This window comes from Leucoraja erinacea, chromosome 24 (assembly GCF_028641065.1).
Source record: "Leucoraja erinacea ecotype New England chromosome 24, Leri_hhj_1, whole genome shotgun sequence".
NCBI classification, from domain to species: domain Eukaryota; kingdom Metazoa; phylum Chordata; class Chondrichthyes; order Rajiformes; family Rajidae; genus Leucoraja; species Leucoraja erinaceus.
Genome location: NC_073400.1, coordinates 9456368 through 9469697, shown reverse-complemented (window position 1 = coordinate 9469697; position 13330 = coordinate 9456368). Strand labels below are relative to the sequence as shown.

General features: G+C 42.1%; 1 protein-coding gene across 1 annotated transcript in view; it reads right to left on the bottom strand.

Moving 5' to 3' along the window:
• Positions 1–8192, bottom strand: part of LOC129708528 (tetraspanin-18-like) — a 126399-nt gene extending 118207 nt beyond the window's left edge. The window contains exons 1-3 of the mRNA XM_055654331.1: positions 8040–8192; positions 3637–3757; positions 2214–2340 (exon numbers count right to left, since the gene is read on the bottom strand). The gene's annotated coding sequence lies outside the window, so the exon portion shown is untranslated. The remainder of the gene's footprint in view (positions 1–2213; positions 2341–3636; positions 3758–8039) is intronic.
• Between the last annotated feature and the right edge of the window lie 5138 nt (positions 8193–13330).

The following is a 13330-nucleotide window of genomic DNA, read 5'->3' as shown; positions in this document are numbered from 1 at the left end:
GAACTGATCAACTCAGATCAGTCCTGAAACCCTACTTCCTAATTACACCGACTGCAAATACACTCCAAATGCCAATGTCCCAAACCTTCCAACTGATGCTCTTATTTTTACCACTCAATGGAGCAGGAATCTACCACTAGTCACCAGCATCCTCTTTAATCCCCAAACCTCCAGCCCCAGAACCAGATGCTGTATTCTCCATTATGTCCTCTTTGGCACAGCAAGGAAAGTGCAATGGCAAATGAGTAGCAGCAAAAATGCTACCAAATCACCGGCATTCCAGAAAATGGCCCTGTGATGAGCCCTTTGGTCCACATATTAATTTCAAAACAATTACATTTTAAAATGTTTTAATTTAAATTCACTCAAAAGTGAAACATTTGCTAGTTATTTTTGAAGGAAGAAAGGTTGATCGACAGTATCTTGCAATTATCATACTGTCGAAGTTCATTAGTTCATAGGTTCATGAGTAATTGAAGCAGAATTAGGCCATTCGGCCCATCAAGTCTACTCCGCTATTCAATCATGGCTGATCTATCTCTCCCTCTCAACCCCATTCTGCTTCCTTTTCCCCCTAACCCCTGACACCCGTAGTAATCAAGAATCTGTCAATCTTCGACTTAAAAATATGCATTGGCAGCCTCCACAGCTGTCTGTGGCAATTAATTCCATAGATTCACCACTCTCTGACTGAAGAAATTCTTCCTCATCCCATAAAGTTGATCCATGAAATAATTACCACTTCTTAGTATCAACCGTTTGTTTACTAAATGTGGCTAAAGTACATGATTCACAAACACGGTAGCACGCACGACATTCAACGTTTTTCATTGCAGATAGAAATATGTTACTTTCCTTAACTTCATGGCAAAGTAGGGCAACTCACGTAATAAATTTTGGAAATTTGCCTTTAACTAAACTGCTATTCCTCACCTGAGTTTGCCGAACCATTTATACATAAATAATGATCATTAACCTCATTACTCGTCTGTAATCTTTGTCCAAACAAATGAGCCATGTTAAAAACGTAACACGTGAACGAGAGTCTTTGAACAAAGACAATTTACTAGCTCCTCATTTAACAGTTGCAACTTACATTTTTGTAACCTTCATCATCTATATGGAGACATTTGACGAGATGGCAGATGGAAAATCCTGGTTGGGAAAAAAAGGTTGCTGGAGCTGCTATGGTTGAAGAGATTGATTTAACAATCATTTCAAGATTCTTTTTTAAGCAGAGAGGGAGGTGTGAATAAAAAGGGAGACCACTCCAGAATGCAGGCATATGTTTCTATGTTTCTAAATGATGTGTAGGAAGGAACTGCAGATGCTGGTTCAAACCAAAGATGGACACAAAATGCTGGAATAACTCAGCGGGACAGACAGCACCTCTGAAGCAAAGGAATGGGTGATGTTTCAGGTCAAGACCCTTCTTCAGACTGAAGACATGTAGTCTGTCTTCAGTCTGTAGGCATATGATGCCTGAAGGTGTATTGTATATGAGTGCTGCAGTATTGCGGATTGAGTAATAAGACTGCCGACAGCGAAACATAAGAAAAAGGCACAAAACATTTTGTAAGGCAGAAAAGGGAAGAATGGTGTAAAATGCTTTGAATTAGCATGTCTAGGAAGACTGCAGAAAGAGGGTGCAATGAGGCCATACAGTGAAGTATGGGTGAGGATTCTGATGTGTCAGTGCACATTGAGAAGTGTGTTATTTTAGGAGCATGAGTAACCACAATTATTATTTTAAATTTCAACAAACACACAGTGAAGCCCGATAAGTATCTGTTTATGTTTTGGTCTTAAACCTTCAGAATTTTCACTTTAAAACGGTGTTCTTTTACAGCTGGGATTCCGGTTGGAGACTGGGGTAAACCTCAGAGTTGCACACACATAGTCTAACGAGGTAATGAAGTACAGTGAATTAAATTTGAGTCATTCGGACAAACAGTTTTAAAAAACAAATTTAACATTAGGGCCTTATCTTGCAGTATATTATCAATTGATACTTAAACATCTGCACTGTGTTACCCTGACAGAAGGAAACATCTTGAAGACATGACTATAAGAGGCTTTTGTTTGCTTTTTCAATCTGCTTCACTTGTCCCAAAGCAGCAGTCGTCCCGTTCAGCCACAAACTCGTTTAAAGTTAGCAATGCACACAATCCAATTAACAGCTTGCAACAGTAACTAATATAAACATTACTCACCTGTACTGCTGGCCTTCTTAAACTCAGATCCTTGTAGTAAATCAGATTTCTTTTGGCACTTCGCGATTTGCCTGTATGTTCCACTGTTGCTTGAACTCGGCTGTTCCATAACTGGCTCCAAAAACATCTGGGAAAAAAGCAGTGCCATAAAATAGATTTGTTTGGCTTGCTCACTGCTGGGACAGTGGAAACAGCACGTGACACAGGAAATGATTCAGTGCAATTCCAACCTCAAAAAAATTACTACAGAATCCAACTATTTCTTAGCTGTGGTCTTATACCAGACTTACCTTACCATGGTTTAGTATTAGTTTAGTTTAGAAATACAGCGTGGAAACAAACCCTTCGGTCCACTGAGTACACGCTGACCATCAAACAACCGTTCACACTAGTTCTATGTTATCCCACGTTCTCATCCACTCTTCACACTCTCGGGGCAATTTACCGAGGCCAATTAACCCGCATGTCTTCACAATACAGGAGGAAACCGGAGCACCCAGGGGAAACCCAGAAGTCTCAAAGAAAATGCACAAACTCCACACAGACAGCATCCAAGGTCAGTATCCAACCCAGGTTTCTGGCGCTGTGAGGCAGCAGCTCTACCAGCTGCACCACTGCATTTTATGGCCCCAGTGTTGTATTACTTTTGTTGCCCTGAAATGTCTTGAACCATGACTACATCACAACCTACTGCCAAATGGAGAAAATAAATTATCCAGGTCTAAAAATTCAGTTGTGTGATGCTTTTTTTATGTGGTATGAGACTGTTTAGAAGGGAAAGTTAGTCAGAGTGGGCAATGTGAAAGTGAAGTCTGGACATGATGTGCTTACATCTAGATGTTTTTGAGTGGCAATTACTTGACATCATTGTTGTGGGACTAGAATGTGTATGTTTCTTGAAGGGACCATGTGGGCCTTGGATAGACAACCAGGCATTGAGAAGAAAACAATTTAATTGATCATAGCTTAAAAGGACTTTAGTTACCTGAGCTGCTACTGAGGAACCAGTCAACAAAGTCAAACATGAAACATTCTCTAATGGAGAATAAGTGATCCAGAGAAAGCAATCTTCCTTCTCAACCTGAAGTTTTGAACGTGGCTGCTCTTATCTCAAACTACTCCTCGTTTGAGCACTACACCTCTTTGCAAACTCTCCCCCTTCCAGGCGATCCTACTCAACCGTAGGCCTACACATCTTGTGTAACGTTTCAATATGTGTTGTTGTGTATAACTGCTGAAGGCTTGGAATTCGGTTATGTGCATATCCTGCTCTTGAGAAAATTACTTCCCTGTGGCTCCACAAGAAACAGTTTTCATGACCAGTGTAATTTAAAAAAAACATTTCTATATGGATTTAAATTTCTAGATGTATATCGCTGTGATATCAGTAATTAGAAAGAGGAAACATAGGCTATGAACTTACTTTTTGCCCCTTTAGCCAAGTGAAATATAGATCAACTACAGGAATGGATGGACAAATGGCAGATGGAGTTTAACCTGAGCAACACCATCATAAAATTGTTTGCCTGACAAATGTCAGAAATCTGAAATAAAAATGAAAAAATGCTGAATACACACAGTAGGTCAGGCATCAACTGTGGAAAGAGCAACTAAATTAATGCTTTAGATTGGTTACCTTTTGTCAGAACTCTGAATTTTATGCATTTTCTGTTTTTATTACACAAATCCATTAGCTATATTTTTACACGTAGAATTGACCTGGCCTTTCGGGCATGGTTGCTATGTTTTAGTTAATGTTTCTGAATAAAATGCCCAGAATCTGTTATGGAAAAAGGTTACCACCCCAAACTTACTTTTCTCTCTCAGCTCCTGACTGACTTGGTAAATACAGGCAGCATCTCTGAATGGAAGGAATGGATGATGTTTCGGGTCGAGACCCTTCCTCAGACTGAGAGACAGGGAGGAGGGGATTCTCAGTCTGAAGTAGGGTCTCGTCCCGAAATGTCGCCCATTCCTTCCATCCTGAGAAGTTGCCTGTCTCGCTGAGTTACTCCAGCATTTTGTGTATCTCTTCGTTGTAAACCAGCATCTGCAGTTCCGTCCTACACATTTTTCGTTTCATTGTAAATTTCCAGAAGCCACAGTTTCCTTTCCTCATAATTTATCTAATAGATATGAAGAATCCCTTGCAACATGGTTTCTAGATATCCCAGTCCAGAGACTCTGCAGCACAGAGCTGTTATGGTTAGCCGCACTATAGGAATGTAATCAGTTCCACAATGGGCAATGCTGCAAAGATTCACAAGGAAATACCACTGCCTCCCAAAGCCCCTCTAGCACACGGTGGGTTATGATTTAGACATATATTGCCAACTCTTTGTTGTAACTGAGGCTACATGTTTGAGACTGGGCTGTGAATGAGACAGGAATTGCTGGTAAATTCTAACTATTATAATAAATGTGGAACACTAAGGTTTACATTTCTTTAATCACTAACAACAAGGCATAGCAAACACAACATATTTATGTTTTATATATATAATATAATGACATTACATACCCACATGATTTATTATATATAAATATACCATGTTGCATTCCCTCTTTAAAACAACTGTGTGAACACTCTCCACATATGTACATTGTCATTACTGTCTGGCTTCCTCAATAATTTGACTTTTACAGCTACATTCTGATCTCTGACATTGCAATAACTCTTTGAACTGAATTGCATATTGCAACTTAATGTAGTACATTTGAATTGATAGTGAGGTACTTATCTACATTAACCAAACATACCCTGCAGCACATTATGGTTACTGGCAAGCATGGTTCTGCTGCCTGTGCAACTAGGGCTTGGGATGTTTGCAAAATGTAGCATTCATCAACAACTGCCTCATTAGAGTTATTTTGTGAGCCATATACAAACAGAACATAATTTGCGCCTTACATATAACTGATGTTGGAGTTGCCCTGCCACTTATTTTAAGCTGCCTTTCCTTTATCCCCTTGTCACTTCAAAATAATAATACTTGATTAGCCAAGTATGTTTTGCAACATATGAGGAATTTCATTTGCCGTCAGTCACACAAGGAGTAAGATACTAGCCTTGGATGCAATGGACATAATCCATTTATGTGCCTTGCATCCAATAATCTTTGAAAATGGAATTATATTTGCACAATAATGAATGCTCATGATGCTTGAATATCCAATGTGGACACAGAGAGTATTTGAAACTACTGAGCCAATCCTTTTTGAACAGAATAAGGCACTCAATATGCTCTGCTACAACTAATAGCAAAATAAGTCAATACCAATGTAGCAATATCATACGTTGGTTAAAATATTTGTTTGTAATTGTCACGTGTACCAAGATACACTGAAATGTTTTTTGTTTGTGTGCTATCCAGTCAAATGAAACCATATAACACATAAGTACAATCAAGCCATACACAAATACAACATAGTGCAAAGAGAAAAATATTATAAAGCAGAATAGAGTGTTACAGCATTGTAGTGTTGTAGTTACAGAAAAAAAGTACAAAGTCTGCAATGAGGTAGGTTGGAATATCTGGACTACACCCTAGCTTATGAGAGGATTGTTCAGTAGGCTGATAACAACTGCGATGAAGCCGTTGCTGATTATGGTGGTACATGCTTTCAAGCTGGGTGAGAAACGGGGATGAACGGGCTGTAAAAAGTATTTGATTATGTTGGCTGCTTTCCTGAAGCAGCATGAGGTGAAGAGGGAGTCGATGGTAAGATGGCTGGCTGTGAGATGGACTGGGCTGCAGCCACAGCTTTCTGCAACTTATGACAGTCTTGGGCAGAGCTGTTTCCAAACCAAACTGCTGTCTACAATGCATCTGTAAAAGTTGGTAATAGTCGTTGGGATCTTGTCAAATTTCTTTATTCTCCATGAAGAATTAGGTGAATCGATGTGCTTTTTCAGCTGTAACTTCAATGTGGTTGGTCCAGGACAAATTGTTGGTGATATTTTCAGCTTGAAGCTCTTGACCATTGCCATTTCGACACCATTGATGCTGATTGGAACATGTACTCCGCCTCACTTCCTGAAGTGGGACATGTACTCCACCTCACTTCCTGAAGTGGGGCATGTACTTCACCTCACTTCCTGAAGGGGGTCATGTACTCCACCTCACTTCCTGAAGTCAATAACCAGCTCCTTCATCTTGCTGACATTGAGGGAAAGCTTTTGTCATGACACCATGTCACTAAGCTCCCAATCTCCTTCCTATATATTGACGCATCATTGTTCCAGATCCATCCCTCCACGGTAGTGTCATCTGCAAATTTATAAATGTATAAAGTTTGAGCAGAATTTGGCCGCACAATCATGTGTGTAGAGAGTATATTAAGGAGCATCCTCGTGGGGCACCAGAGTTGAGAATTATTGTGAAGATGTTTTGTTGCCTATCCTCACTGCTTGAGCTCTATTGGTTAGAAAGTCAAATATTCAGTGGCAGAGTGGGATGCTGACACCATGATCCAGGAGTTTGGTTTGGATTATAATGTTAAACATGGAGCTATAGTCAATAAATAGGAGCCTGAAATAGGTGTCCTTATTATCTAAATGTTCCAACAATGTGTAGGGCCAGGGAGATGGTATCTGTTATGGTATCCCAATACCTTCAAAACTATAACCTCCTGAATAAGCTATGAGACTGACCATGTTCTTTGCTAACAATATGTGATTAAACTCCTTTTCATATAAATTCTGCACCATAATGGAACAATCTACTTCTGTGTCAGTCTGTATAACTAGTGAATTGCCATCAGTCGTCAACATAAATTACATTTTGCATCATCTGCTTCGGCTATAAGTTTGTAGTTTGTCTATTTGTCCCATTTTAGTAGAGAAATTTCTGCACTAATGCCAGTTTTACATTAGAAAAAGCATTCCCATCTGTTACCTTTTATATTGATTTTCGTTTCCTCAACAACAGACCTTCCAGAGCCCTTTGAGGTAAATAATTCCAAAGACATCCAATTCTATGCAAAAAGCTATTTTTCTTCCTTCCAGTCCTGAGTGTCTTACTCTCAGATTATGCTCCCCATTTCTGGACTCCTCATTGAAGTAAAGCAGCAATTTGGTATCTACTCTGTTGATCCTTGCCTAAATCTCGTATATCACCTCTCATTTTCTAACTCCATTGAGCATGGGCCAAGATTCCTCTATCCTTTACCTTTGGCAGTCCACTCAGGAGTCAGTAAATCCAGGAAAAGCAGGAAGATGAAGTGGTACTTCAAATGTGGCTGACTTAAGTCTGGTACAACATAGACTTCCTTACTTTTGTACTCCTAAAACCTTGTATTAAAAGTCAATAAGCCTTTCTTTCTTCTAATCGCTTGTTGTATGTACCTGCATGTTTAACTTCTGCATCTCATAAGCAGCGTGCCAATTTTGCATCTCAATCTCCTAAACCAACACACCAGTTTAGATCTCTGGCATGATATAAATTGTTTCTTAATTTACATCAATCTACATCATCCATTTTCTTCTGTTCTCTATCCTACCAATATATTCAATTTGTTCTCCCCATTCTTCCCACTTCTCTGCAATTTAAAATCTGCCCATCTTCTAAATGTTTCCAATTTTGGTAGGGGACCCTCAATCTGATACATTAACTTTGTTTCTCTCTCCACATATGCTGCCTGGCCTCCTGCATATTTCCCATTTTTTCTGTTAATATTGCAACAACACAAGCATCCACTTTGCACAAATATTTATTAATTTATCATTATTTAATAAATATTCTGTGACAAAATTCTTCGTACATGCACAACCTTAAATGTTCTCACATTGTATACCATCCGCCACCATCGTACGTACCCACTTACTTAACTTGTCCTTGGCCTTCAGAGATACTTTGTGACCGCCTCAATACTTATTTTCTCTTTTAGCTTTGGATCATGAGCAAGTTTAGATCCATTGCACAAAGCAGAAAATATTGGAAATACTCAGCAGGCTGGATAGCATCTGCAGATAAAGACACAGAATTAACATTTATTCAAATTATGCAGGAAATATGCAGTAAGCCAATTAACCTTCGTAAAACCAAAATGATCGGTAGAAGTAAAGCCAAATATTTTATTATTTCAGTAATATGTGTTTAGCTTTTGACAATGCAGTGTGATACTGTTCCCTGGGATGGTCTAAAGTTTAAGTTTGGTAAGACAAGGTTTCTATCCAGCAAATACATGTGGAAATGGTTAGCATTCTGGAATCTAGACACTGACAACAGCTGTTAGGCAGCCTCAAGAATAAATTGATCTTGCTGTGACCAAATGCGGACGCAAGGAAACTAATGTGTGAGTTGTTAATCTATCATCACTCAATTGATTTTACATTTTGTTTAGGAGATTTGAATAGCTGCTTAGCACACTGTATGGCTGTTATATACAGGCTAATGTAACTTCCAGCATTACTGAAGTGTTAGTGGGGAAAATGTAGGACACCTCTTGGTTATTGTTATCATTCATAACGGCAGGGCAGCCAACATTGGGTGAAAGTTGGGAGTGAGAAATTGCGAAAGACCAAGCCCGAGGGAGCATAGCGACCGGGGGTGGGGGGGGGGGGGGGTGGAGGAGAGTGTCCCCCTCCCATTGGTACGGAACATTTGCATTTTTCAGCTTGAAATTGTGCAATATGGTGCATACTGTAGCGAGTCTTTTAACTTACACTTGAATGCAATATATATGCTTTAAATTGGATTGGAACGTTTTTGAAAGGGGGGAGGCTGTGCGATCACTGACCTTGGGGGTACCCGGTGAGGGTGTGGAGCAACCGAGTGGGGAGAGGGTGTGGAAGAAGGATGTCCCCCCTCCCAGGGTAGGAACCTTTTGAAATTTGATGTATTAAAATCATGTTTTAGTGCACTGTAGAAGTATGATTTCAATGTTTTTTATATGAAGTATTTTTAAGAGGTAACTTTTTAAGGGGTAACTTTATCCACACAAAGGGTGATGGGTGTATGGAACAAGCTGCCAGAGGAGGTAGTTGAGGCAGGGACCATCCCAACATTTAAGAAAAAGTTAGACTGATACATGGATAGGACAGGTTTGGAGGTATGGACCAAAAGCAGGTGGCGTAGCTGGGACACGTTGGCGGGTGTGGGCAAGTTGCGCCGAAGGGCCTGTTTTCACACTGTATCACTCTATGACTACATTATACCTCCACCATGCATGAATGCTTCAAAATCAAGTGATCGAGTTTTATTGCCATATACTCAAGCATAGAAACATAGAAAATAGGTGCAGGAATAGGCCATCGGCCCTTCGAGCCAGCACTGCCATTCAATATGATCATGGCTATTCATCTAAAATCAGTACCTCTTTCCTGTTTTTTTCCACATATCCCTTGATGTCATTAGCCCCAAGAACTAAATGTAATTCTCTCTTGAAATATATTGAATGAAATATATATTAATGATCTGGATGAGGAAATTGAAGGCAATATCTCCAAGTTTGCGGATGACACTAAGCTGGGGGCAGTGTTAGCTGTGAGGAGGATGTTAGGAGACTGCAAGGTGACTTGGATAGGTTGGGTGAGTGGGCAAATGTTTGGCAGGTGCAGTATAATGTGGATAAATGTGAGGTTATCCATTTTGGTGGCAAAAACGGGAAAGGGGGAGATGCAGCGAGACCTGGGTGTCATGGTACACCAGTCATTGAAGGTAGGCATGCAGGTGCAGCAGGCAGTAAAGAAAGCGAATGGTATGTTAGCTTTCATTGCAAAAGGATTTGAGTATAGGAGCAGGGAGGTTCTACTGCAGTTGTACAGGGTCTTGGTGAGACCACACCTGGAGTATTGCGTACAGTTTTGGTCTCCAAATCTGAGGAAGGACATTATTGCCATAGAGGGAGTGCAGAGACGGTTCACCAGACTGATTCCTGGGATGTCAGGACTGTCTTATGAAGAAAGACTGGATAGACTTGGTTTATACTATCTAGAATTTAGGAGATTGAGAGGGGATCTTATAGAAACTTACAAAATTCTTAAGGGGTTGGACAGGCTAGATGCAGGAAGATTGTTCCCGATGTTGGGGAAGTCCAGGACAAGGGGTCACAGCTTAAGGATAAGGGGGAAATCCTTTAAACCCGAGATGAGAAGAACTTTTTTTACACAGAGAGTGGTGAATCTCTGGAACTCTCTGCCACAGAGGGTAGTTGAGGCCAGTTCATTGGCTATATTCCATTCCGTTCCAAGATGGCGCCGGTGTGTGTGGCCTGCCGTCAGTTGCTCCCGGAATTGTGTGTGCTGTTTGTAATTGTTTCCATTCTTACCCTGGATGTCGACTCTCTGTTGGTCTATGATCGCCAAACTCTGCTGGATCTTTGTTCAGTGGACTTGGCTGGTGGTGGCCGCGGTACGTTACCCCCTCTTCTGGCAAGGGCCCCGACTCGCCTTTGCCTTGTCCTGGCTCAACTTCCTCGGCGTAAGCGTAAACGTCGCCGGGGTAAACGCGGCGGCCGGTTGGTGAGGCTGAAGGCTTGTCTGGCGAGTTTACCTGCGTCTTCCTGGAGTGGGATTGGTCGTTCTCTTATTCTTCCTCGACGCTCGTTGGACCCTGATGGCTGCTGCCTGCTGCCTGCCGTTGGCCCGGAAGAACTGCTCCTCCCTTGTGGCCCCTCCTCTTCTCGACCCCGCAGGCGTGGTTTAAATCTCCTCAACTTGCGGCCCTTGTGCCGGGCTCCCCTGACATCGGACGCCGTGGACCAGCCTGTTCCTGTCAAGATTGCCCTGGTGAACGCTAGGTCGCTGGTGAACAAGACTTTTATTTTGAAAGATTTTTTTGAATCCAGAGGGTTAGATCTCCTCTGTGTGACTGAGACATGGCTCTGGGTGTTGGTGAGTCCAGCGCTTTTGCTGAGATGTTACCCATTGATTGCTGCTATCTTAACTCTCCGCGGACGTCGGGCAGAGGTGGAGGACTAGCTACTGTCTTTAGGAGTCATTTTAAATGTAAACAGCTATTGCTTTCATCCTCTTTAGCAAGTTTTGAATTAAGTTTGTTTGAGCTGGTTGGCTCTAACACAGTGTTGTGTGCTCTGGTCTATCGGCCTCCAAAGTATAATAAGGACTTTTTAAATGACTTTTCTATTTTCCTGGCTGAAATCATGCCTAGATATGACCGTGTACTTATTGTAGGGGATTTTAATGTTCACGTGTGTTGTCCTGAAAAGCCTATGGCAAAGGACTTTTTAAACCTCATTGATTCATTTAGTCTTGTCCAATCTGTGTCCGGACCCACACAAGAGCATGGTCACACACTCGATCTTGTTCTATCATACGGTTTGCCCGTTTCTAATCTAGTGATTTGTGATGCCGTGTTTTCCGACCATATGCCTGTGTTATTTGAGGTTATTATTGCACCTACTGCAGTTCGACCTCGCGCTCCTGCTCGGCACTGTCGTGTTGTTAGCCCCTCCACTGCTGTTCAGTTCTCGGCTGCTTTTGCTCTGAACTCCATCGTTCCTGAGTCTGTGTGTGATACAGAGGAGCTTAGCTCATGGCTTCACTCCACCTGCCAGACTGTTTTGGACACTGTGGCTCCATTGAAGTTCAGGCAGCCTAAAACTAAATTTGAGCCCTGGATGAATGACACGACTCGTGCTGTCAGGCGCGAGTGTCGTAGAGCTGAGCGGAAGTGGAAGAAAGACAAACTGCAGGTGTCATTTCAAATGTTGAGGGAGAGTTGGTGTCATTATCAGAAAGTTGTGAAAGCTGCTAAGAGGAAACATTTCTCAGGTATTATCCTCTCTGACTGCCGCAGCCCTCGTGTTTTGTTTAACACCATTAACACAGTTCTTAATGCCCCGCAGGCAGTCTGTATGGAGGCGTCCACTGCTGTGTGTGAGAACTTCCTCCGCTTTTTTGTTGATAAGGTCGCTATGCTTAGAGCTCTAATCCCACCATCTGCTTATGACCCCTCGGTATCTGTTCCATGCACGGCTGTATTTGATCATTTTAAGCCTGTGTCTCTTTCCTTTTTGAATGAGATTGTTGGTCGTTCAAAGCCCTCAGGTTCTCCGAATGATGCTGTTCCTCCTCGGCTGTTTAAGGAGGTGTTGCCCACTGTAGGACCGTCTGTTATCGCTGTCGTTAATAGCAGTTTGTCCTCGGGTGTTGTTCCTGCGCTTTTTAAACATGCAGTAGTACAACCCCTGATTAAGAAACCTGCTCTTGACCCTGCAGTTCTTGGGAATTTCAGGCCTATCTCCAAACTGCCTTTTTTATCAAAAGTCCTAGAGAGGATCGTGCACAGGCAATTGATGGCCTTTTTGGAGGAACATGACGTTTTGGAGGTTTTCCAATCCGGTTTTAAGTCCCGGCACAGCACAGAATCGGCCCTTTTGAGGGTTTTTAATGATATTTTTTTGGCTACTGATCAAGGTGACTGTGTTGTCCTCGTGCTTTTAGATTTGTCAGCTGCCTTTGACACAGTGGATCATGAAATTTTGATCTCCCGTTTGGAGCAGTGGGTGGGTATCAGGGGCATAGCACTGGAGTGGTTCAGGTCGTACTTGGCTGATCGAACTTTTTGTGTCAGCCTTGGGGACTCTGTATCCTCCTCAGCTCCTCTCTCGTGTGGGGTCCCACAGGGCTCAGTTCTTGGCCCTCTCCTCTTTTCACTCTATCTGCTCCCACTCGGTTCCATCCTTAGGAAGCACGGGATTTCATTCCACTTTTATGCTGATGACAGTCAGCTCTATGTGCCTCTGGGAAAAGGGGGTGTACACTCTGTTGGCCTCTTGCTTGAGTGTCTCAGTGACATAAAGGCCTGGATGTCACTGAACTTTTTAAAATTTAATGATGACAAGACAGAGGTAATGATCTTTGGTGGCACCTCTGGGGCCCCCCCTGTTGATCTAGGCTCTTTGTCTGCATATCTCAAACCTAATATCACGAACCTGGGGATTAAAGTGGACCCTGAGCTTAGATTTGACTGTCAGGTAAGGGCTGTTGTTAAATCTGGTTTTTTCCATCTGAGGCAGCTGGCAAAAATAAAGCCGATTTTGTCACGGCAGCACTTTGAGACGGTAATCCACGCCTTTGTTACCACCCGGCTGGATTACTGCAATGCACTGTATCTGGGGGTTAGTCGGTCCTCCATCGCCCGTCTCCAGAT